The sequence below is a fragment of the Mustela lutreola genome, chromosome 4 (genome assembly GCF_030435805.1).
Source record: "Mustela lutreola isolate mMusLut2 chromosome 4, mMusLut2.pri, whole genome shotgun sequence".
Classification (NCBI taxonomy): domain Eukaryota; kingdom Metazoa; phylum Chordata; class Mammalia; order Carnivora; family Mustelidae; genus Mustela; species Mustela lutreola.
The window spans coordinates 180,048,023-180,069,572 of NC_081293.1; the positions used below are offsets into that span (position 1 = coordinate 180,048,023).

General features: G+C 42.8%; 1 protein-coding gene and 1 long non-coding RNA gene across 12 annotated transcripts in view; one reads left to right on the forward strand and one right to left on the reverse strand.

Moving 5' to 3' along the window:
• Nucleotides 1–10,197: 10,197 nt before the first annotated feature.
• On the reverse strand, nucleotides 10,198–13,077 carry LOC131829754 (uncharacterized). The gene is made up of 2 exons (XR_009352983.1): nucleotides 12,712–13,077; nucleotides 10,198–11,223 (listed from the first exon to the last, which is right to left on the reverse strand). It is a non-coding gene; the product is annotated as an uncharacterized LOC131829754 (long non-coding RNA).
• Nucleotides 13,078–13,143: 66 nt separating this feature from the next.
• Nucleotides 13,144–21,550, forward strand: part of NRF1 (nuclear respiratory factor 1) — a 146,012-nt gene continuing 137,605 nt past the window's right edge. For 10 of the 11 annotated variants that reach the window (XR_009352985.1, XR_009352984.1, XM_059171839.1 and 7 more), the window contains exon 1: nucleotides 13,144–13,273. The gene's annotated coding sequence lies outside the window, so the exon portion shown is untranslated. Of the gene's footprint in view, nucleotides 13,274–13,349; nucleotides 13,876–21,550 lie in introns of those variants that run through there. The other variant, XM_059171842.1, reaches the window with a different exon arrangement.

A 21,550-nucleotide genomic window follows, 5' to 3' on the forward strand; every position in this document is an offset into this window, starting at 1 on the left:
CATAAACTTCAGAAACAGCCATATGAGGTTAGAAGTCAGGCTGATGGTTGCCTTTGGGGACGACTGGGTGGTAATGGCCAGGAAGAGGCAGGAGGTGGGATTTTGGGGTGTGGGAATGTGCTAGTTCTCCAACAGGATGGTTTTACACAGGTGAGTTGACTGAAATTTCACTGAGCTCTGTACATCCAATTTTTGCACTTTTATATTACATGTCACTTAAAAATTTATTAAAAATATGCTTTAATCTATGAAGAGACTCTATTTAAGAACCCAGTGGTTGACAACATTTTGCACAGTTGTTTACTGGGTCTTCTTTTCCTATTGTGGAAGTTTCAAATTAAACAAGCAGATAGCTGAATATTAAAGCAGCTCTCCTTTAATTAGATCTTGTATTCTCTGCTTCTACAAACTTTCTTCTAAAATACTGTATTCATTATGAAAATAATGTAATCATACAAACAAAATTTTGAAAAACAGAAACCAACAAGACCCCAAACCTAGCTTATCCATTTATATACAAATTACTTTATAATTTTAATACATGTTCTTCTAATCTTTTTTCCTTCACAAACATTAAGATGGTCTTAAATTCAGTGAGACAATTTTTTCTCATTCAGAGTTTCAGTCACTTTCTTTATAATCTAAAACTATATTCAAATTTTGTATTTACCCAGCATGTAAGGTCATCTCTAAAAAAGTCAGCAATATGAATGTATGTCAAGTAAAAATACAAAGTTAACTTCACATAGCTGTTCAAAAAATACCATAACAATATATCTTGAATTTTAAATACCTCAAAGCAGTTTATACTCTTGATTTATTTGCATAAAAGGGACAATGTTTTATTTGCTCTACTCCTATGGTACAAAAAAATAAGGCACATGGTCAGTTGATAATAGGGCCACAACTAGACTGTAAGTTTTCCTGCTCTGCTTCTGCATTACAATGGGCCTGGTCACCAAAATATCAAATATCCAACTCAAAGAACTCTACCTCATGTAAATCTTCCAGTCTCTGCTCTCCAAATACATCAAGTGACGGCTATTTAGATAATATAAATACACTGGGCTAAAATGTTGTCTTTAGGTTCATGCTTGAAAACACCTTATAGATGGGGCGATTCTTTTTTTCAAATCATCCCCTACCATAGAAGTAATACATCATAACGAACAAGGCTGGGTACCTTGGAAAGCAATCTTGGGGCCAAGGATTTGAGGGTGAGCCTTTTATTTGGGAAGTGATACCAGGAAGCCCTGGTTGGAGATGGGCAAGTGAGACAGGGAAGGCAAAGAAGGCAACAGAAGGTATGTGATACAACAGGGGCCTGTTGTGGGCATCGAGGCTGGATCCTGCCGAAGAACTTTGGGAAACAGTGTAAAACATGTCTCATGGGGTCTCAACCAAGGAGTGAGGAAGCTGGGGTATTTATCCTCCAGCTTCTACCGATTCACTGAAGGAGGGCTATTGTTGGGATCTAACTCCCTAGGATTTCTGGCCTATCCTTAGCTGGAGCATGGCCAAGAGAGCCAAAATGGATACATTGTTATTAATGTTGGGGACTTCTCAGTCATTTCTGCTTCAGCTCTTTTTTCTATTCCTTTCTCTTTCTTCTCCTTCTGGTATTTCACTGATGTGTACATTTTACCTTTTGTAATAGTATTATGGTTCTTGGATGTTCTGTTTTTTTTCAATATTTTTTTCTCTTTGCATTTCAGTTTTGGACATTTTTATTGACCCCTATCTTCAAGCTCACTAGTCTTTCCATGAGAGTCCTTAGCATAGCAATCACAGTTATTTTAAATTCTGGTCTGATTGTTTCAGTATCCCTGCCATATCTGGGTTTGGTTCTGATGCTTGAGTTGTGAAGAGGGGGAGGGGAAATATCATAAAGTATGATGATTAGATCTCAGTTGAAGGCTGTGACCTTTACAAGTGCAACTCAATCTCTTCGTCCTCCCTTTAGGTGAGACAGAAAGACTAGAGGGGGCTAGAACTCCGTATTTTCCTTCCTTCAGGTCAGTTAGGCTTTGGTGAAATAGTTCATCTTAAAGACAGGCCTTGTTAGGAGAAGAGAATATTCTGGGCATATTACAAAATGGCACCCTATCCCCAACACACACGCCCAACAACATGAGGGAACAAACACTTAACTATACACTTAAAAATGGTCAAGATAATATATTTTATATTGTATGCATGTTATGGGTTGAATTGTATCACCTTGATACTCATACATTGAAGTCCTAACTCCCAGCTCCTCAAAATGTGACTGTATTTAGAGATAAGGTCTTTTAAAAGGTAATTAAGTTAAATGGGGTTGTTAGGGCATGAACATCTAGGACACTAACATGACCAGTGTCCTTAGAGGAGGAAATCTGGATGGAGAGAGAGAGAATAACTGACAGCTGCAGGCATAGAGAGATGACCGTATGAACACACATTGAAAGGGTGGCCTTCTGCAAGCTGTGAGAGGCATCAGAAGAAACTTACTGACATCTTCTAGCCTACAGAACTGTGAGAAAATAAAGTTCTGTTGTGTAAGCTTCCCAGTCTAGGGTATTTTGTTACAGCAGCCTGAACAAACCCATATAGTGTATTTTACCACAGTTAAAAACAAACAAAACTAAGTTGACTCTCAAGAAAAGAGAAAACCCAAAACAAGGAAACAAAGCTATGTATTGGCCACTTGAGTGTCTGTGGGCTGCTGTGGAAAGTCACAGAAAGTGCTTTATGAGTCGTGTTGATTGGTGCCACCATATTTGAGTGGGGCCTCAGTTTAGCTGGGCTCTCAAACACTAGTGGTCACCCCCTCATTTGTCCTTGCAAGGTGCTTTCTCCCTAAGCAAGGCCTCTTCCACACCTTCGCCATTGTTCCAGAGCTACTGACTGCTGGGTTCCCTTTTCAGCAGATGACTTAGTCCCTTGCCTCACAGAGAAAATAAGGACCTACCAGCTTGAATCCTCTTTCCCTCGTGAATCCCTTACAAACTCTCACATTTATATCCTCATCCATCTTTCCTTCTTCCTCTCTGGCTTCTCTTAAATGTGAAGGTGCCCACACCCTCTCAGCCTCATTCCCCTCTTGCCTTTCTCTCCTCCTTAGGGTCCTTGCTCCATCATTCCTGCCTCTTCCTCTGTTTTCAACCTTTCTCTTTCTACTGGTTCCTCTCCAGAAGCCTAAAAATATATTCAATGCTCCCTCATTCTACTTTAACTTTAGCTCTTTCTAGCTACCACAATCTCTCCAGTACTCCTTTTTATCCATTCTTCTTCTTTTTTTTTTTTTTAGATTTTGTTTATTCATTTGACACAGAGAGAGAGAGAGGAAAAAGCAGGCTCCCCGCTGTGCAGAGAGCCTGATGTGGGGCTTGATCCCAGGACCCTGGGATCATGACCTGAGCTGAAGGCAGAGGCTTAACCTACTGAGCCACCCAGGTGCCCCTTTATTTTATTTTATTTTATTAAAAAAATTTTTTTTAAAAGATTTTATTTATTTAACAGACAGAGATCACAAGTAGGCAGAGAGACAGGCAGAGAGAGGAGGAAGCAGGCTCCCCACTGAGCAGAGAGCCCAATGCGAGGCTCGATCCCAGGACCCTGGGATCATGACCTGAGCTGAAGGCAGAGGCTTTAACCCACTGAGCCACCCAGTTGCCCCTTATTTGTTATAAAACAAATAAGTGATGGGGATGTAATTTACAGCATGGTAATTATAGTCAATAACACTGTGATGCATATTTGAAAGTTGCTAAGAAAGTAAATCTTAAAAGTTCTCCTCAGAAGAAAATAATTGTTTTTAACTTTTGTATGGTAACAAATTGTAACTAGACTTATTGTGGTGACCATTTCACAATGTATACAAATATCGAATCATTACACTATATACCTAAAACTAATATAATGATATAGGTCAATTATACCTCAACAGCAACAACAACAAAACCCAGGCAAAATAAAAGAAAAATACAAATAGCATACAGTATACACAGCTCTACTTGCATTTTTCATGTATATATTTTGGACATTATTTCATCACATGCTTTTTCATCCTTTGTTATAGCTGCGCAGAGTTTAGTAGTATTTCGAATTCCTCTCTTCCCTCGTCTCCAACACCCAATCAATTGCCAAATTATATTAACGTCTATTATTTTTCCTACAGTCTCTCTGTTTCCAGTGCCAATTTGTTTAGACTTTCACCTCTCTGCCTGGATTAACACAATAGCCTCTGACTGTTTTTGCTCTGACCTTAGTTAGCCCTTCCTTTTTAGTTCAGGCCATTCTGTTCAATTAATCTTCTTAAGTACTGCTCTGATTATGTCACTTCCCAGTTTAACAGTCCCCACTGCTTTCTTGTTGCCGGCAGAGTCTCACTCTGTGTTCCCTCCTTTTTTCTTAGTGTGCCCTCCTTCTTCATGTTCTGGATACTTAAGTCATACTTGAGAGTCTGATGATTCTAGAGTAATCCTTTTGTGTTCTCACGGGAGTATTCTTGATAATGTTAACTTTACCTTGAGTTGTAAGACCTTGCCACCAAGTCCAGCTCCTTCCTCCCCAAGGTCCAGCTCAGGTACTAACTTTCCTATGAAGTCCTCCTGTCCCTCACTATTAGCCAGGGCTGGAAGAGGGATGAGCTGAGAAAGGTGCCTAAGGGGCAAAATTTAAGGAGGCATGCTCTCCCCGGCTTGTGGAAGTGCCAAGCCTGCACTCACAGGGTCTCCTGGCTTGCCTTGTTCTAGTCCAGCCCTGCTGTTAGCAGTTTGGGGCCCTAACATCGAATGTCTCTAGTGAATTTTCTCTTCTTACCTGGATCGTAGCTCTTGATAACAGAATTTCTCTTCTCCCCACTGCTCTAACCAACTTGAGTACAGAACCAAGCCTGCTCCATAGCGGATCTGTGCTGTCTTGCCTAGAGCCTCATACACACAGATATATTGTTACTAGAACTCTTTAGGTTGGGAGCGTCTACCCATCAGAAATTTCAACTCAAAGTCCTTTAAGCAAAAAAAGGCAATTTACTAGGAGAATATTCAGGAACTTGGGAAACCCATCAGCAGGGAACCTGTGAAAACCAGGAAGAGAAGTAGGGAATAGAGCACTGTGGGGACCCTGGGAAATTCTCTCTTATGTCTCCTTCTCTCAGTACTGATGGACTGTTTATGTTCCCTAGTTCATTTGGTGGAGAATGGCTTCTGCTTACAGCTTCCAAAGTTTAAAAAGTTGTAAAGTTAGAGAGAGAGAAAGAGAGAGAGAGAGATCTCAATTCAAATTTCAAAATCTCCAGGAAAGGATGTGATTAGCCAACCTGAGTCAGGTACCTATTTCCAGATGAATCATCTGTGGCCAGAAGACACTAGAAGGATAGTGCAGCCTTGCAGACCTCAGTGTTGTTCATGGATCTTTTCTCTAACTCCGCCATTAACGTGACTCAGCTCCAGCATGATGCCAGTCTGTGTCTCTTAGCCAAACATACTAAATTCCCAGGACAGAGAATACACTTGGCATAGCTTGGGTCAAGTGCATTCAGCTTTGACGGCAGGGGGCGGGGGGGGGCAGGTGCTGGTAGTGAGGGTTTGGAAGTACAGGAGTGACTTCTGATGGTCATTTCTGTGAATGGAGGCATTTTCCAGAGAAGGGGAATCTCATGAGTTACCAAGTCACACCCAAAGGTGACTGTTACAAGCTATTTGTTGAATAAATAAATGAGTGAGTGATATTTAAAAAGAGCAACTGTCTAAAGCTATTAGGTAAGTATTAGGGAGTTATTGGACAACTCACTTGCTCCATCACCCTCAAGATCTAATCAGTCTCCAAGCCCTGATGAATCTTTCTTCCCGATGTCTCTCAAATCCTTCCCTCCCTTCAATGCCACCAGTTTGCATCCGTGCCTGGTTGCTCTGCCTCAGCCTTTCCCACCTCCACTCCATTCCCAGCTGGTGCCTGTGCCCAGAGCAATCTCTCAAAGCATATGGCTTCCCAGTTGCCACTCAATCTGTCTGAAACCAAACACATCCTCTTTCCATCTAAACTGGCTCTCTCTTCGAATGACTGTCAACCCCACCACCATCTTTTTGTCGTTTAGTTCTTAATACCTTGGACTTACCTCTGACCTTTTCCCTCCTAGTCCCTCAGTATTTCATTAGTTACCAAGTAGTGTAGAAGTTTCCTTTATTTCCCCCGTTGGCTTTTCTTTTCATTTCTTTTAAACATTTCCAGCCTAATTTTGGTCTGTTGGGGAGTTCAGAATATCTTCCAAGGACTGTTATTAAGACACTATGGAGAAGATATCTGGTCGGAGATCTGGGAATGCCTAAATTCTGTCTTGGCCAGCCATTTCCCCTTCCTGAGAGGTCAGTGGGGGAAATACAAGGAAAGGGAACAATGACACAATGAGGCAAAAGAGAACTTTATTATTAGCTCTGTATTTGGCCTCAAACCATAATGCAGAAGTCAGGAAAGACAGGCTGGACTCTGTTCATCTCTGTCTATTCCCCCCACTTGATGCCCAAACACGAGTCTTAGAATTTTACTTCCTAGTGGCACAAAAAGCCACCCTCATCAAAGAAATTGGACAGAAAGACAAATCTGCCCAAAGGCTAGGGCTGTCCAAGCCATCTGGGTGGGGCTGTAGCCCCAGGTCCTAGAGACTTCCTAGAAGGAGAAAAGAGAAGATGCTGGCTTGGGTGCCTCCAAGTAGAGGTAAGAAGAGCCCTGTTATCACTCAGGATATGTTGATAGTGGAAGGGAGACCACATCTACCCATCCTGAACCTCCTACCTTTTAAAGCCTCTACCCCTAGAAAATGTACTTTAAGCCATATTCTCCAGTTTCAGCAAGTTTTTCCTTTGTGGATATGGGTATGAGTTTGGGGTTGGGTGAAATTTCTTGCTCACCATCCTGACTCCACCTTAAAAAGAGTGAAGCAGTGGCAAGCTTTGAGTGCCTTCCAGGAATCAGTGACTCAATTCGTATTTGGATTCCTGGCGAATCTACACTATTCTGACCTTTTAAGTGTCTTACTCAAAATTGTCAAAAGCCAACTGTTGCCCCGAATTAAGAACCAATTCCTAAGAAGGCCATGAGGATCCTCTACAGCCTGGCCCACCATCCCCCCCCCCCCGCCATTATTAGGAATGACTTTAGGATTATGGCAGACGGCAAGAATAGGAAACGGATGCCAAATGTAATCAATGTAGTCATCCAATAAAGAGACCCCTTGGATCCAATCAAGAGAAGAAGGAACTTGATGGTTACCAGAATTTTATCTACCTCATAACCTAATCAACAGGTGCAGAAAGAACTAGATTAGGCATCCAGGGGAATCTAATCCGTGGGGTGGGGTAAGGTCTAGGCGAACTTTGTTGGCATGCATTAAATTGAAGGGACTTAAAGGACTTAACGTGTTTGCAGTGGTGGCAGAAGAATCCCTCTGATACATCTTGGCCAAAAAGCAATCTCAGCCGGCTGAGATGGGAATCCCTATTCTCCTACAGAGGAAAGCTCAAGGGGCTTGAGGCAGTGACCTCAATGGCCGGGGATGATAAATAATATTTAATCCTAAAAATGTTCAGAATTAAATATGAGTATGATGGAATAAAACCACAGAACTTGTATTTTTATCTTAACTGTAATAATATTCTGTTTAATTTGGTGTTTTCAGTGTTTGTAAAATGTAGATAATTTATTAGAGAATCTGATAAATTAAACTTGTGATTATAATATAAAATATATAATTCAGTAATTGATTTCAGACTTGTATTAGAGATTTTTATTAGTTTGAAAATGGTATTGAAAGAGACTTTGGGGGCTCAGTGGGTTAATGCCTCTGCCTTTGGCTCAGGTCGTGATCCCAGGGTCCTGGGATCGAGCCCCACATTGGGCTCTCTGCCCAGCAGGGAGCCTGCTTCCTTTCCTCTCTCTCTGCCTGCCTCTCTGCCTACTTGTGATCTCTGTCTGTCAGATAAATAAATAAAATCTTTAAAAAAAAAAAAAAAAGAAAGAAAGAGACTTTGGGGGTTCCTGACTGGCACAGGTGGTAGAGCACGTGACTCTCAATCTCAGGGTCCAGAGTTCAAACCCCACACTGGGCATGGAGCCTACTTTAAAAAAAAAGAGGGATAGAGTTTGGGGGGCACCTGGGCAGCTCAGTTGGTTAAGTGTCTGCCTTTGGCTCGGGTCATGATCCCAGAGTCTTGGGATTGAGCTCCACTTTGGGCTTCCTGCTCAGCGGGGAGTTTGCTTTTCCCTCTGCCTCTGCCCCCCACCCAACGTGCCCCGCTCATGCTTGTTCCCTCTTTCTCTCTCAAATAAATAAATAAAATCTTTAAGAAAAAAGAGAGAGAGTTTGACATTCACTATATTTAGAGTTGAATATATTAGGTTTTAAAACTTATTAGATTTTAAATATATTAGGTTTGCCAGATATCTGACTAGGAGTAACTTAAACTTCTTGCGTCTGAGCTTTCTTGTGTATAAAATAGGTATAATTATAGTACCTATTTCATAACATTGCTGGGAAGGAATCAATGAGTTCATATAGGAGCTTTCAATAGTACCTGACTTTTAGCGAATGCTCAATAAGTTAATTATTGTTGTTGTTGTTATTATTTATATGAGGACATTCTGTTTGTTAGATCAGGCATTTAAATACAGAGTTTAAAAGGCAAAGTAAATACATTATGCATGTAAGTGCAGTTTAAAATGTTTAGCAGTTATTTAACAACATAACATGAGTGAAGGCGTTATATAAAGAAGTGTAGTGTATTCTATTTGAGTTGAAGGAGCGTTAATCAGCCTTTTCTCAAGGATAAAGCCCATGTTCCCCACGGTATCCCCAGATCTCTGGCATTGGATATAGAGAGTTGCCCAATAAATATGTGTGGAATTGACCTGAGAAATTATATGAAAAGGATTCTAAGATGTTATATCCAAAAGACACTGTTTATTGAGACAGGGACCACCGGAGGAGCAGCTTGGAGAGAAGATAATGAAGCCGGGTTTTAACTTACTGAACTTGCAGTGTCCATACGGCAGGAGCTCCTGGTCACAGTTCAAATTCTCATGGGCAGGACGGACACTCGGGAAACAGTGTGAAGCAGGAAATACACATGATAGGGGGTTATCGACAGACTCTAGGTTCAGGGAGAAGACGGTCCTTTGAAAATGACTGTTAGAATTTCCCAGATTTTGAAATAGATGAAATCGGCTTAAAGGCTCAAAGAAAAAAAGATTTTAAAAGTTGTTACTTTTTTTTTTTTTTAAGATTATTTATTTGAGAGAGAGAGAGCACAAGCAGGAGGGGCAGAAGGAGGACAGAGAGTCTCAAGCAGGCTCCACATTGAGCGCGGAGCCTGACACAGGGCTTGATCTTATGACCCTGAGATCATGACCCACACTGAAATCAAGAGTCACACACTCAACCGACTGAGCCACCCAGACACCCTAAAAGTTGGTACCTTAATACAGAAATATTAATTTAAATAAAGTAGCAGTGAACAATATCTTCCATCCTTTTCCCCCCAAACCACCCTCAGGCATAAAAAAACTCACCCTGACATTTCTAACCTTGTAACACACTGCTCCCGTACACAAATCCCTTGCTTTGGCATCCCTTGAATCCTCTCCCTAGCTTTGGGGGGAGTCCCCAGGGATATTTACCTGTGCTCACAAATACTTATTCACCATCATCACCACCACAACAGCCAACATCTATTGTACCTGTATTTTGTACCAAGCAACCTGCATGATTAATGGTAGCTGGGAAGTGCTAATAATACCCAGTGCTTACTGTGCGCTTCCTGGGCCCAGGCTCTGCTCTGAGTCCTTATATTATCTCTTAACCTCCACATCTTGGGCAGAGAAGCAGAGGCTAAAAATGTTGAGTGACTTGTCAAGGTCTCATAGGTAGGAAGTAGTATGGCCAGGCTTTGAACTTGGAGTATGACTCCAAAACACTTGGGAGGCCTCCCACCTCCACCTACCGCTCCGTCTCCCACAACAATCCATCCAGTTAAAGTGTCTTCACCTTTCTGCTCTATGCCCATAAGAATCTTGCCCAGCCTTTGAGGCCAAATCAAGGTACATCTCTCGAAATTTCCCACATAACTTCAATTCTGATTACCTGGGAATATTTATTATCTGTAGGACCACTCATTTGGTTCTTAGCACACAGTATAACCAGCCAGTCAAAAGACCAGCAGCTTCTTTTTTTTTTTTTAAGAGCAAGAGCACGAGTGGGGGTGAAGGGCAGAGGGAGAGGGACAAGCAGATGCCCCGCTGAGTGGGGAGCCCCACGCGGGGTTCGATCCCAAGGACCTGAGATCATGACCGGAGCTGAAGGCTGAGCCATCCAGGTGCCCCCAAATGACCAGCAGCTTATTGAAGTCAAAGCCAACTTGGAAATCTACTGCATTGCCAGGGCTGATGAACCCCCAATATTTTCTCAAAGGTCTAGGCTTCTTTTCATCCTCATTCTGGGCACCAAGATTAAGTCATTTTAAGTCAGTCTGCCCTTCCTTCCTTCCTTCCTTCTTTTCCTTCTCTCTCTCTCTCTCTTCCTTTCTCCCTTCCTTCCTCCCTCCCTGTTTGTTCCTTCCTTCCTTCCTTCCCTCCTTCCCTTCTTCCTTCTTTTCCCTCCCTTCCTCCCTTCTTGTTCCTTTTCTTTCTCCACCCTCTTCCTTTTCTTTTCTTTTCTCCTCTTTTCTTTCCTTTCCTTTCTTCTCTAGGCAGGGCTTGAACTCACAATCCTGAGACCAGGAGCCACACGCTCCACGGACCAAGCCAGCCAGGCACCCCAAGTCATCCCTTCTTTCTTAATGCAACTACTACCCACAGCTTACCTTATAGAGTTGTCTTCTGACATTATCCTATCTACAGTTTCTGGCTTTCTTGTGCTGAAGCTGATCACTGTCACTTTGTTGGAATCTAGTTCTTTTAATCTCTTGGGCTAGATTTTTCTGCCTTTTTCCTGAGACTGATTCTAGAATCTTTGGTTATTATATGAAGAGCCTTTCAGACAGAGCAACTGGGGTTCACAGGCTCATTTGTCTTAAGAAAATAACTTGCATGTCTGAGGAGAGTAGACACAGAAATCTCTCATTATATGCTTATTGAAGGTCTACTGTGAACCAGGCATTGCATGAGATGCTGGCATATTATCACGAACAAGAAGAAATCCCTGCCCGCCTGCAGCTTCTGGTTTGTGGACGATTCGTGGTCTGAGAAGTGCTGTGGAGAAAGAGTAAAGCAATACTTTCAAACTTTTTGCATCCATAATCCAGTAAGAAATGTGTTTTATATCATGATTCAGAACAAATATGCAAACCCAGGGACATACATTTATATATCCCAAATAAAAGCTTCACGAAACAAGAGCCTTACTAAGTCTGATGCTATTTTCTACTTCTTTTATGAAATGTTGGTCATGACCCACTACGTTCATTTTATGCTTCCTCGGTGGGGATCAACCTGCAATGTGAAAATGCTGATAATGGTTAGAGGCACAACTCTGAGGTCAAGCTGATGGCTTTCAGACCTCTTACTGTCTGGGTTTGGACTCCACCTCAACATGCCCCTGTTTTCTCTACGTGCGAAATGAGGTAATAATAACAGTATACCTGCGTCATGGACTCTTCCTTGACAACTACATGAGAAAGGAGATGATGTGTGTAAAGGACTTAAAATAGGGCCTGAAACATTGTGAGTGCTCAGTAAGCACAGATGATAAAGACTGGGTATGAGGATTAAAGAGCGAAAGCAGTCAATCTGAGGGGATTCGAGAATGCTGCCTGGAGGAAAAGGCATTAACGTTGACACCTTAAGAAGTGGCAGGTGACCAGAAGCTGTAGAGTGGAGAAGAACGTTCTATGCAAAGAAAGCAGCCTTTTCAAAAATTATGAGGTAGGAGAACCTCCCACCATGTATGACTTGAGAGCTTCCTGATTTGGCTGCAGCCTGAGGGAGAAGTCCATGGCGGATGAGGGCAAAATGGCAGCAGGGGTGAGGTCACCAACGACCCCGAAGCCAACTCAAAGAATTTTGGGCTCTAACTTACATGCAATGGGATCTTATTAAGCCTGTTAACCAGGGAAATGACATGATTTTCTTTTTTGAAAGACCACTCACGCTATAGGGCGGAGAACAGATTGGACAGGGCAATTCTGGTGGCTGGGAGACCATGAAGTCTTTTGCAGCATCTTGATTAGAGATGGTTTGGTAGCCTGAACCAACCGTGCATTCTGACGCAATGGTTCTTAAATTATGGTGTTCATGAGAATTGCCAGGACAAAGTGTGAGTAGGGGGGCTGTTAAAAATGCAGTTTCCTGGGCTAACAAGCCAAGGTTGTGGCGACAACCAATTGGGGCCCAGCATTTAAGTAATCAGCCCTAGTGATTCTGATGCACGTAGTTTCCTGATCACACTTTTAAAAACTAAGAACTAAAATACCTCTCGGATGTCTCTAACATTAGATTGTTTTTCCGCTACCCACTCCTCTTTACTTCTCAGGCACCTGCTTGGAGGTCCCTATTGCTTCTGACTCCCCGCATAGAACGTACAAGCTAATTGAGAGCAAGGACTTCGTCTAACAAGTGCATCTCCAGCGTGCCCAGAACAAAAGTGGCACAAAAGGGACCGTCTAGAAATGTTTGCCAAACGAATGAACGAGCGGATAAATTAATGTGCTGTTTTGCGCAGAAAATTTTGCTTTTAAATACCTGGGCAGGGTTTGAAATCGGGAAACAAAGGTCGTTCCAAAGAAAGGGTGAAGATGCGCCGTCAAAGCTGAGGGAAATGCGGGGAAGCCCGTTCCCAACTGTCGAGGCTTACTCAGGAGGTGATATAATTCTCGGGGTTGGGGGGCGAGAAATGTTACTATTTCCAGATTAGCAACCATCTTGGGCTGCCTGCGCCACTCTCCCGAGAGTCCACACTTGACTAATCCAGTTGCCTTCATGGTTCCGGCCCCATCCAACCCTTACAAGCTAAATGTGGGCTCCAGGAGGCCGCGGGGGCCGGGAGGGATGCTCGCCCGAAGCCCCCTCCGGGCCCGCACGGCTGAAGCAGCGCCGACCTCCCCATCATGGCGGCCGCCGGGCGGGGAAGCTGAGCCCGTGCGTCGCGTGCGTGCCCCCTCTCCCTCCCCTCCCCCTCCTCGGCGGCGGCGGCGGCGGCAGAGGCGGCAGCGCTCGCCATTGCCGCTGGTGGCAGGAGGCTGCGAGGAGCCGGCGCGGTCGCAGTCTCCACGGCGCAGGCCCACGGTAGCGCAGCCGCTCTGAGGTGAGTGCCCTACCGCGCAATCTCCAGCTATTTCAGCCCCGGCGCAGCCGCAACACGCCGCCCGCCCGCCGGCCGGCCGGCCCGCCCCGCAGCCTGCACCCTGCCGCCCCCGGCTCCGGGCCTGGGCCCCCGCCGGATTCGGCCCGCCTCGGGCGGGGGGCCCCGGCCCGGCCCAGTCAAACCGCCACCCCGAGGATGCGCAGGCCGCAGTAGGCCCCAGGCGTCCTGGCGGGCTCGGGAGGGAGGCGCTGCCCTCCCGAGAGCCCCAGGGTTCCGGCCTCCCCCGCCGCCTGAGGCTCTGGGGGCCGCGGCCTCGTCGCCACCGTAGAACCCGGGGCCCGGGCCTGGCCTTCCCGCGGGCTCGGGAGCGGGAGGTCCGGGAGAGCGCGCCGGGCCCGGGAGCGGGAGGTGGGCGGGCTGCGCGGGACCGGAGCCGCGGTTCCCCGCTCGCCCCCTCGGCCCTTCCCCGGTCTGGTCCGCGGGCGGCGCGCCGGGCCGGGCCGGGGTGCGGGAGCCGCTGTCTCCTGCAGGAGAGGAGGCTGGCTCTTCGGGCGGCCGCCGAAGCTTCCCTCCCGCCGGGGTGGCGTGGGCTTGTTACCCAGGTAGACTGGGGGACGCTGGAATATGGCGCGTTGCCCACCTTCTTGCAAGTTAGGAGGCGGCCCCGGGCGGCAGCGGCGGCAGTTCGAGGAGGAGGGCGCAAAGTCCTTTTGTACGCAGAAATAAGGAGCGACATTGTGTTTTCTTCCTCAGCTGAGATGCTGCCGGTGGAGGGGCCTCGGTTCTTCCTGTGCCTGGGGTGGTGGTGGTCCCCTGGGTGAGGAGAAGGGGGAGTGGCGCGACCCTCGGAAGGAACCAAACTGTTGCCACTGTAAAGACAGGGGCTCTGGATGGCCTTATGCATGGGTATTATTTCACATCCCCCGCCTTTCGGGGAGCTCAAGGGTTTGCCTCTGCATGTTGTCCACCTCACTGTGCAGTGATGTCCACCGCCTTTCTCACCTGTTGTGTCGTTGCTGCTGGTCCCAAAGTTTATATAGTGCATCTGACAGTGCCCATCAGAACTTGGGAGTTGTTTAAAAATCTTAATATTTTTAGGGCTTCAAATGGTAATCTCCAGCCAGTTGGAGGAGCTGTTGCCTATCTCCAACCTTTCTTAAACATTAGAATATATTAATTGCTTACTTCAGAGCTGGTGTCAGTTGTGCTTGATTCTTTTTGTGGTCAGAGCAAAATTCATGTTTTCTTAAGTGTGTAGAGACAGTGGCTTGGGAAACTTAAGGTGAAGGCAGTGTGAGTGAACCTGTCAGCTTGGACAGTGCTCGCAGGAGAATGGGTATGCGCCATCTCGCCTTTTTTTCCCAGGGCATCATGTGTGCTCACCGTGATCCTTTTCCTATTTCATGCCCAGCCTTTTAAAAAAATTCCTTTGACTTTGAACAGTAAGTTATTGGGTTCCTCACTCAAGGAAGGATGAGAGGGGAGCCTTGGAGATGCTGGAGTTTTTTTGTTTTGTTTTTAGTATATGTGCTGCCGAAGCGAGCACTTTGTTTTGTTTTTAAAATTCAGTACTAGTATCCAGATTTGTGTTTAAATGTTCTTGTTGTGTTATCTCATAAGGTAGTGAAAATATGACTAGAATCTGTGCATGAGTGCAATTTCCTTATTTTATGAGCAGAAGAGGAAACAATTATCTCATGTAATACTTACTCTTGGGTGTTCAAAATTGTTTGTGTCAAGGGATTTTTTTTTTTTTAAATTCTGTCAGGCATTAGATGTGACTTTCAACTGAATCCATGACAAAGACAAAAATAAAGCAATCAGGTTAATAAGTACTGCTTACCATCTTCTGGCACATCCTTTTTTGAAATCCTTGGATTTCATGCTATGTGCCTTTCCCCTCCCCCAATCTCACACTCAACATATATGAGAGAAAATGACTTTTTGGTTAGTAGTCAGTGGTCATATTCTCATTTAGCTGAGAAAGAAAAGGAAAGCAAAGAAAGAAAGAAAAAAAGAAATCATCCTCAAGCCAGGAGTTTTCATGAAAATAGATTTCAGGTTTGAGGAAACTTAGCTCCTGGATTTAGGAAGAAACTCGAAGAGTAGCAGATAATGAGAGCCCTTGTCCACATCTAAAAGGGATTAAAGAAAGGATTTCAAGTTTTCCTCCCAATTCATGTATTGATGGAACCCCAAATTGTAGGTTTCTTATTATTAAATCACAAGTATACATCCATTTCTAATTCTTTTAGGGAGTGGAAGATAGACTCCCTGTGATTTAAATACCTGAATTTTGCATTGCCTGTATACTGTGAGTTCAAGAAGACCCCTGGGTTGTCTTCAAGAAGTATTTTATGTGAAGTAATCACAAATGGGTGACTTTTTTAAGGGGAATTTAAACTGCTTATGGTCTGGGATTAAATTTTTTATACATCTTATATATAGTAAGGCATTCAGTAAATTTTTGGGGAGTAGTAATGATGAACAGTTAATTTTTGGAATTAAAATTTTTTTCACAAGTATTTGAAAAGACATACTTTTGGTTTTTGGAAGGGCTATGAATTGTCAGCCTTTAGAAACACACCCTCCAGTCCTCTGGAGAACAGGAAGTTATTGCATATGTTCAGCTTCTGTTAGATCTCTTTAGGCAACCCCAATGCTTTGTGCTGCAGTGGGCTTGTTCATCCACTTAGTGCCACTGAAAAATTGGAGTGTAAAGCGGGAACTCTGGGTTGTTGAGTCTCGGAAGTGTCTACTCTAACCTCAATTTCAGTGCACCCTCTCTGGGGTTGTAATTAGTCTAGGAAATGTGATATTTGAATTTAAATGTGTGTGACTTTGTGTGATGCGAATTAATTATAAAATTACGCGTGTGTATTGTATTTGGAAAATCAGTCTTAAATGCCACTCTTTTGTAAAAAAATGTTTTAGAAAATTTTCTTTGTTCTTTCATGTTTTCTTTGAGAGCTAACTAGTATTTTCAGCTTGAGCTTATCCAAATACAATTTTCCATAAATGTTTAGTAAAACTGCAATGAAAAAGAAACCTACTTGTTAAGCTTATTTTAGAAACATTTTATTTAGACCAAGTCCAATCATTGGTTTGGTTTTGTTTTGAGACTCTGGATACATGGTAATTTTTGTGCATTGTATATCACAGTTCTTTTCTTATTAGCTAGGGGGTGGGTTATTCACTTTTTGGGCTTTTCAGTAAGAACTTTTATCCATCAATATTCTAAGGTGAGTGGCCTGGAAGAGCAATAGTAAAAGGAGGTGAGACAAATCAATTTCAGGTGTTTCCAGAAGATTACAACCACATTGAGCTATTGGAAACTTTTAATCTTGAAGCAACAAGACTGCTTTGTCTGAAGTTATTTTGATGTAATATGTATAAACTTGGAAAATGAGAAGAATTTTTGACTGCTCAAGAAAAATAAGTGGATTATATATGCCTTGGAATATATATCTTTTCTGAAGTGCAGTTCAGAATTAGGCTAATGAGTTTATGATCCCACTCAGTGCAGTTTAGTTATTGAAGCTTCAAACACATTTTATCATATGGTCGTTTTTTTGTTTTGTTTTGTTTTGTTTTGTTTTTGCCTTTTCACCATGGCTGTGTGCCTGAAATGTGAACATTTATATGAACTGAAAAGTCAAATACACGTTTAAAGAGAGCTTTTAGTATATTCTTGAAAGAAAAAAAAAAAAACTAGGAGGCAAATAAGGCAAGCCTACCACATTTGTGATCCCTTGAGACAAATCTATATTCTGTCACCAAAAGTAGTCTCTTAGAAGATAATTGTACCATATGGGATCTCCTCCAGAATCCTAGACCTTGTAACCTGCTTTATCAAACTGTTACTGAGCCATCAGATAATTTCTTGAAGAAACCAGGTTTGTTTAGAGAGGGGTGTGTGGGTGTGTGTGGATGTGTGTGAGTGTGTGTGAGTATGTTTTGGGAAAGTTGGTGGGGGGAAGAAGGGAAAAAGTAACTGATTCTGATAAAAGATTCTAGTTTTATAGATTGGGACTTGGAATTTGGGTTTGTTGTTGTTGTTGTTTTAAGATTGATACACTTCTTTGAGAGAGTGAGCTAGCAAAGCTAGGGACGGGCAGAGGGAGAGAGAATCCCAAGCATACTACTGCAAGCTGAGCACAGAGCCTGACTCAGGGCTTGATATCATGACCCCCTGAGATCATGACCTGAGCCAAGAGTCAAACGCTTAACAGACTGAGCTGGCCAGGTGCCCCTTTGGGCCTGTATTTTTAAAGGAAGCTAAAAGAACTACTTAATGTGTGGGTCATCTGGTGATTGAGACTGCTGTTTATAGTGTACTTAGTATACAAGCATAGTATTTAGATTTATTCATGTATGCTGATTCCTATGGTTATAAATGTGAAAATTTTGGCTGATGGTTTAAATGGACATTTTCTTAATAACTTTTTTTTTTTTTTTTAAGATTTTTATTTATTTATTTGACAGAGATCACAAGTAGAGAGGCAGGCAGGGAGAGAGAGGAGGAAGCAGGTTCCTCACGGAGACCCCGGATGTGGGTCTCCATCCTAGGACTCTGAGACCATGACCTGAGCTGAAGGCAGAGGCTTTAACCCACTGAGCCACCAGGTGCCCTTCTTAATAACTCTTAAATGGTGCCTGTTGGGTAAACTAGGCCAAGCCTTTTTCAGAATTATGAAGAATGAAGTTTGTATGCATAAACGTTAAGACTATTTTTCAAAAGCAACTTGTATTACTATTGGTAATTTTAAAGTCTTTGCTTTTTAGAACTTGGAGAGACTGTTTTGTTGCTTCTCCTGAATGCTAATGTGGTTAGGCTGGCAGCTAACCCTGCAAAGAACAAGAGGAAGTGAGGAAATGTCCCCATGAAACATTGCTTAAAACTAAGCATTGGACTAGAAATGGGGAATGAGGGACTAGGGGACTCAATTTTTGTTTTATGTTCAAAAGGGGATAAGGTACACCCTTCAGACAGATAATAACCTTAATTAACTCTGTCCTTACTTTGGAGTTTTGCCATTCATTCACCAGTCATTGATCAAAGACATAACTATAGTCCAGGCATGTGTTAAGTACTACAGTAACAACTAAACCACAGGCCTTGTCTACTAAAGGAGAAAGATAAGGGCTGGACTATGATACAGCTTGTTGAGAAGTAAAATAAAGATTGATGTGGAATTATAGAGGCAGGGAGTGAGTGATGTGGGAGAATAAGTGAGGTTAGGGAAGACTGTAGGAGATCTTTAAGTAGGGTTTGGAATGGTGAGTAACTGTTTCCTCTGATGGAGAAGCGGTTAGAGGAAGGGAATTGATAGTCTGAGGAATAGCAAGTGGATTTTGCTGTGTTTGAGCAGTAGTGGAAAATGAAGCTGATGAGGTTATGCCGATTGGGAAGAGAATGGGGGAGTTCAGAGATTATATTTCATTAATGAGTAATGATGCCTTTAGTTAAGATAGGGGATGTATTGGAAGAACAGAATTTGAGAAAGAAGGTGATAGGGTATGATTCTAGATGTGGGAGTCAAGATCCCTCAAGTATCTCCCTATTGACAGATTTGGGCTGGAGCAGAAGGGGAAGCAGGGATCAGTTAAGAGATTTGTATTCATTAGCATAATGTCATACAGAAACTGCAAAAGACTATAATATCAGGATTGAGGAGAAGGCGAAGGGCAACCTTGTCAAGCATCTACATCTGAAGGTCAAATGGAGGAAGAGGGGCCTATGAGGGAAGTTGAAAAAGAATGGCTAAAGAGATAAGATAAATAGTATGGGTTCGAAGAAGCTAAGGAGGGGTTAAGGAAATTTTAACAGGAAATTTTAGCAACATGAAATCCTAGGGAGAGCTCATTGGGATGAAAACTGGATTTGGCAATTAAGAGATAAAAGGCATTTTCTGAGTGTGTGTGTATGTAATGTGCATGTGTATTGTTTTGACAGGAATCGTGATAGTGAACACAATAAATTTCTAGAGCATTACTGAATATGGGTAAGGTCTTTAAAACCCAGTTTAATAGACGACCCATGCTTATAAATAGGTTCTGTTCTTCCTTTTCTCTTATGGGAATTATAGCATAAAAGCTTTGGGAGAAGACTTCAATTCTAACAATTAGATTTTATAGATTTGAGTATATAGTATAATATATTTGAGTTTATCTTTTTTTTGTTTGTTTGTTTAAGATTTTACTTATTTGTTAGAGCACAAGCAGCGGGGAGTGTCAGGCAGAGAGAGAAACAAGCTCCCCACTGAGCAAGAAGCTTTGCTTGGGACTCATCTGAACACCCTGGGATCATGACCTGAGCAGAAGGCAGGCGCTCAACAGACTAAGCCACCCAGTTTTTTGTCAATGCAAATTCCTCTTGAAGAGTTTTGAGGTTTTGTAATATTTAAATGTTAAGTTCAGGGGTATTTAACCTGGGTTTTATAGTTCTGGGATTCATGGATTATATTTTGGCCACGTAACCCTGATCTCCTGAAATTATATGAGAAGTTTTTTATGTGTGCCTGTGCAATTTTTCTGGGGAGAGGGTCCATAACTTTTCTGAAATTCTCAAAGCGTTCTTGACACACAGAAATGTAAAGGGCGTTTTCAGTTAATTATGTCAAATACTGGTTGTGTTGGTTGGCTGAAATTAGTCAGTTTGATTGACTGGGACAGACCCAAGGGAAGAAATTTTGAGTATCTCAGGTGAAGAACTTTGGGGAGATCTGAGGCACCTCCAGGAGATAGGACTGAGAGCACCAGAAGGAAGGTGGGAGGAATAACAAAGCAAAGCTTAACCAGTTTCAGAATCTTGCGAAGTGTTCTAGGATTCCTTGTTTTTTGGTTGTTTTGTTTTAATACTCTGGAATTCACACTAGTGTAGGACCGTCTATTCATGTACTATATACAGTAGGCTTTGTGGGCGGTCAAATTACTATTGTTTTTTTTTTTTTAAGATTTTATTTATTTATTTGACAGAGATCACAAGTAGGCAGAGAGGCAGGTAGAGAGAAGGGGAAGCAGGCTCCCTGCCGAGCAGAGACCCTGATGCGGGGCTTGTGCCCAGGGCCCTGGGATCATGGAAGCTTTAACCCACTGAGCTACCCAGGCGCCCCCAAATTACTATTGTTTTAAAGAGAGAATGAGTTTTAAAAGAAAGCTAAGTGGTTCATAGATAGTACTCAAAAATGTTTAAGTTGGGAGTTAACATACTTTGAAAGTTTTCTAAAATGCACAGATGTTTCAGTCTAATTTGGCACAAGGCATTCATTCTTTCCTTGCTTAATTTTTCTGACCATGAAATGAAAATACCATTGGCCTATTTTACAGGGTCTTTCTGAAATACGACAGTTACTGAATGTGTTGAGATCTATGATGGTTTCATGCTAACAAATTGCTAGTGTTCAAATTTCTTAAGTTATTAATAAAATCTAGATTTTATCTAAAATTTATTTATTTAAAATTTAAGCAAATTTTTGGGGCACCTGGGTGGCTCAGAGGTTTAAGCCTCTGCCTTCAGCTCAGGTCATGATCTCAGGGTCCTAGGATCGAGCCCCACATGGGGCTCTCTGCTCAGCAGGAAGCCTGCCCCCCCCCCCCCGCCTACCTCTCTGTCTACTTGTGATCTCTCTCTCTGTCAAATAAAAAACTAAAATCTTTTTAAAAAATTTAAGCAAGTTTTTAATAACGTTTCATATTAGAACTTATTCTAAAATCATTTCATTCTGTAATTTTATTTATTTTACTTTTAAATTTTATTTATTTGAGAGAGAGCACAAGCAGGCGTTTGGGGAGAGGGAAAGGGAGACTCCACTGAGCAGGGAGCCCAATTCAAGGCTCTGTCCCAGGACTGAGCCACCCAGGTTGGTGCCCCTTATTCTGAAATGTTAGATAATCAGTCATTTTTACTTCCTCTGATTTTTGCATCTTTGAAATTAGATTAGGAGACCATTTCGTTGGCTAAGCGCTAGGTTCTGGGACAGTGATCTCCAACTTTTGATGGTCACCCATACAAGTAAAAATTTTGAGCACACATTCTGAATTACATTTATTTATAAACGATGTTCCTATGCTATTGTACTAATACATTTGTGTGTATTATAAAGTATATAGAAGGTAGGAATTTCTTTTTATCAGAGAGTGAGAGTATGGGCGGGAGTGCACCAGTAGGTGGAGTGGCAGGCAGAGGGAAAAGCAGGCTCCCCCCTGAGCGAGGAGCCCTGTCCAGGACTTGATCCCAGAACCCTGGGATCATGACTCGATCGAAGGCAGATGCTT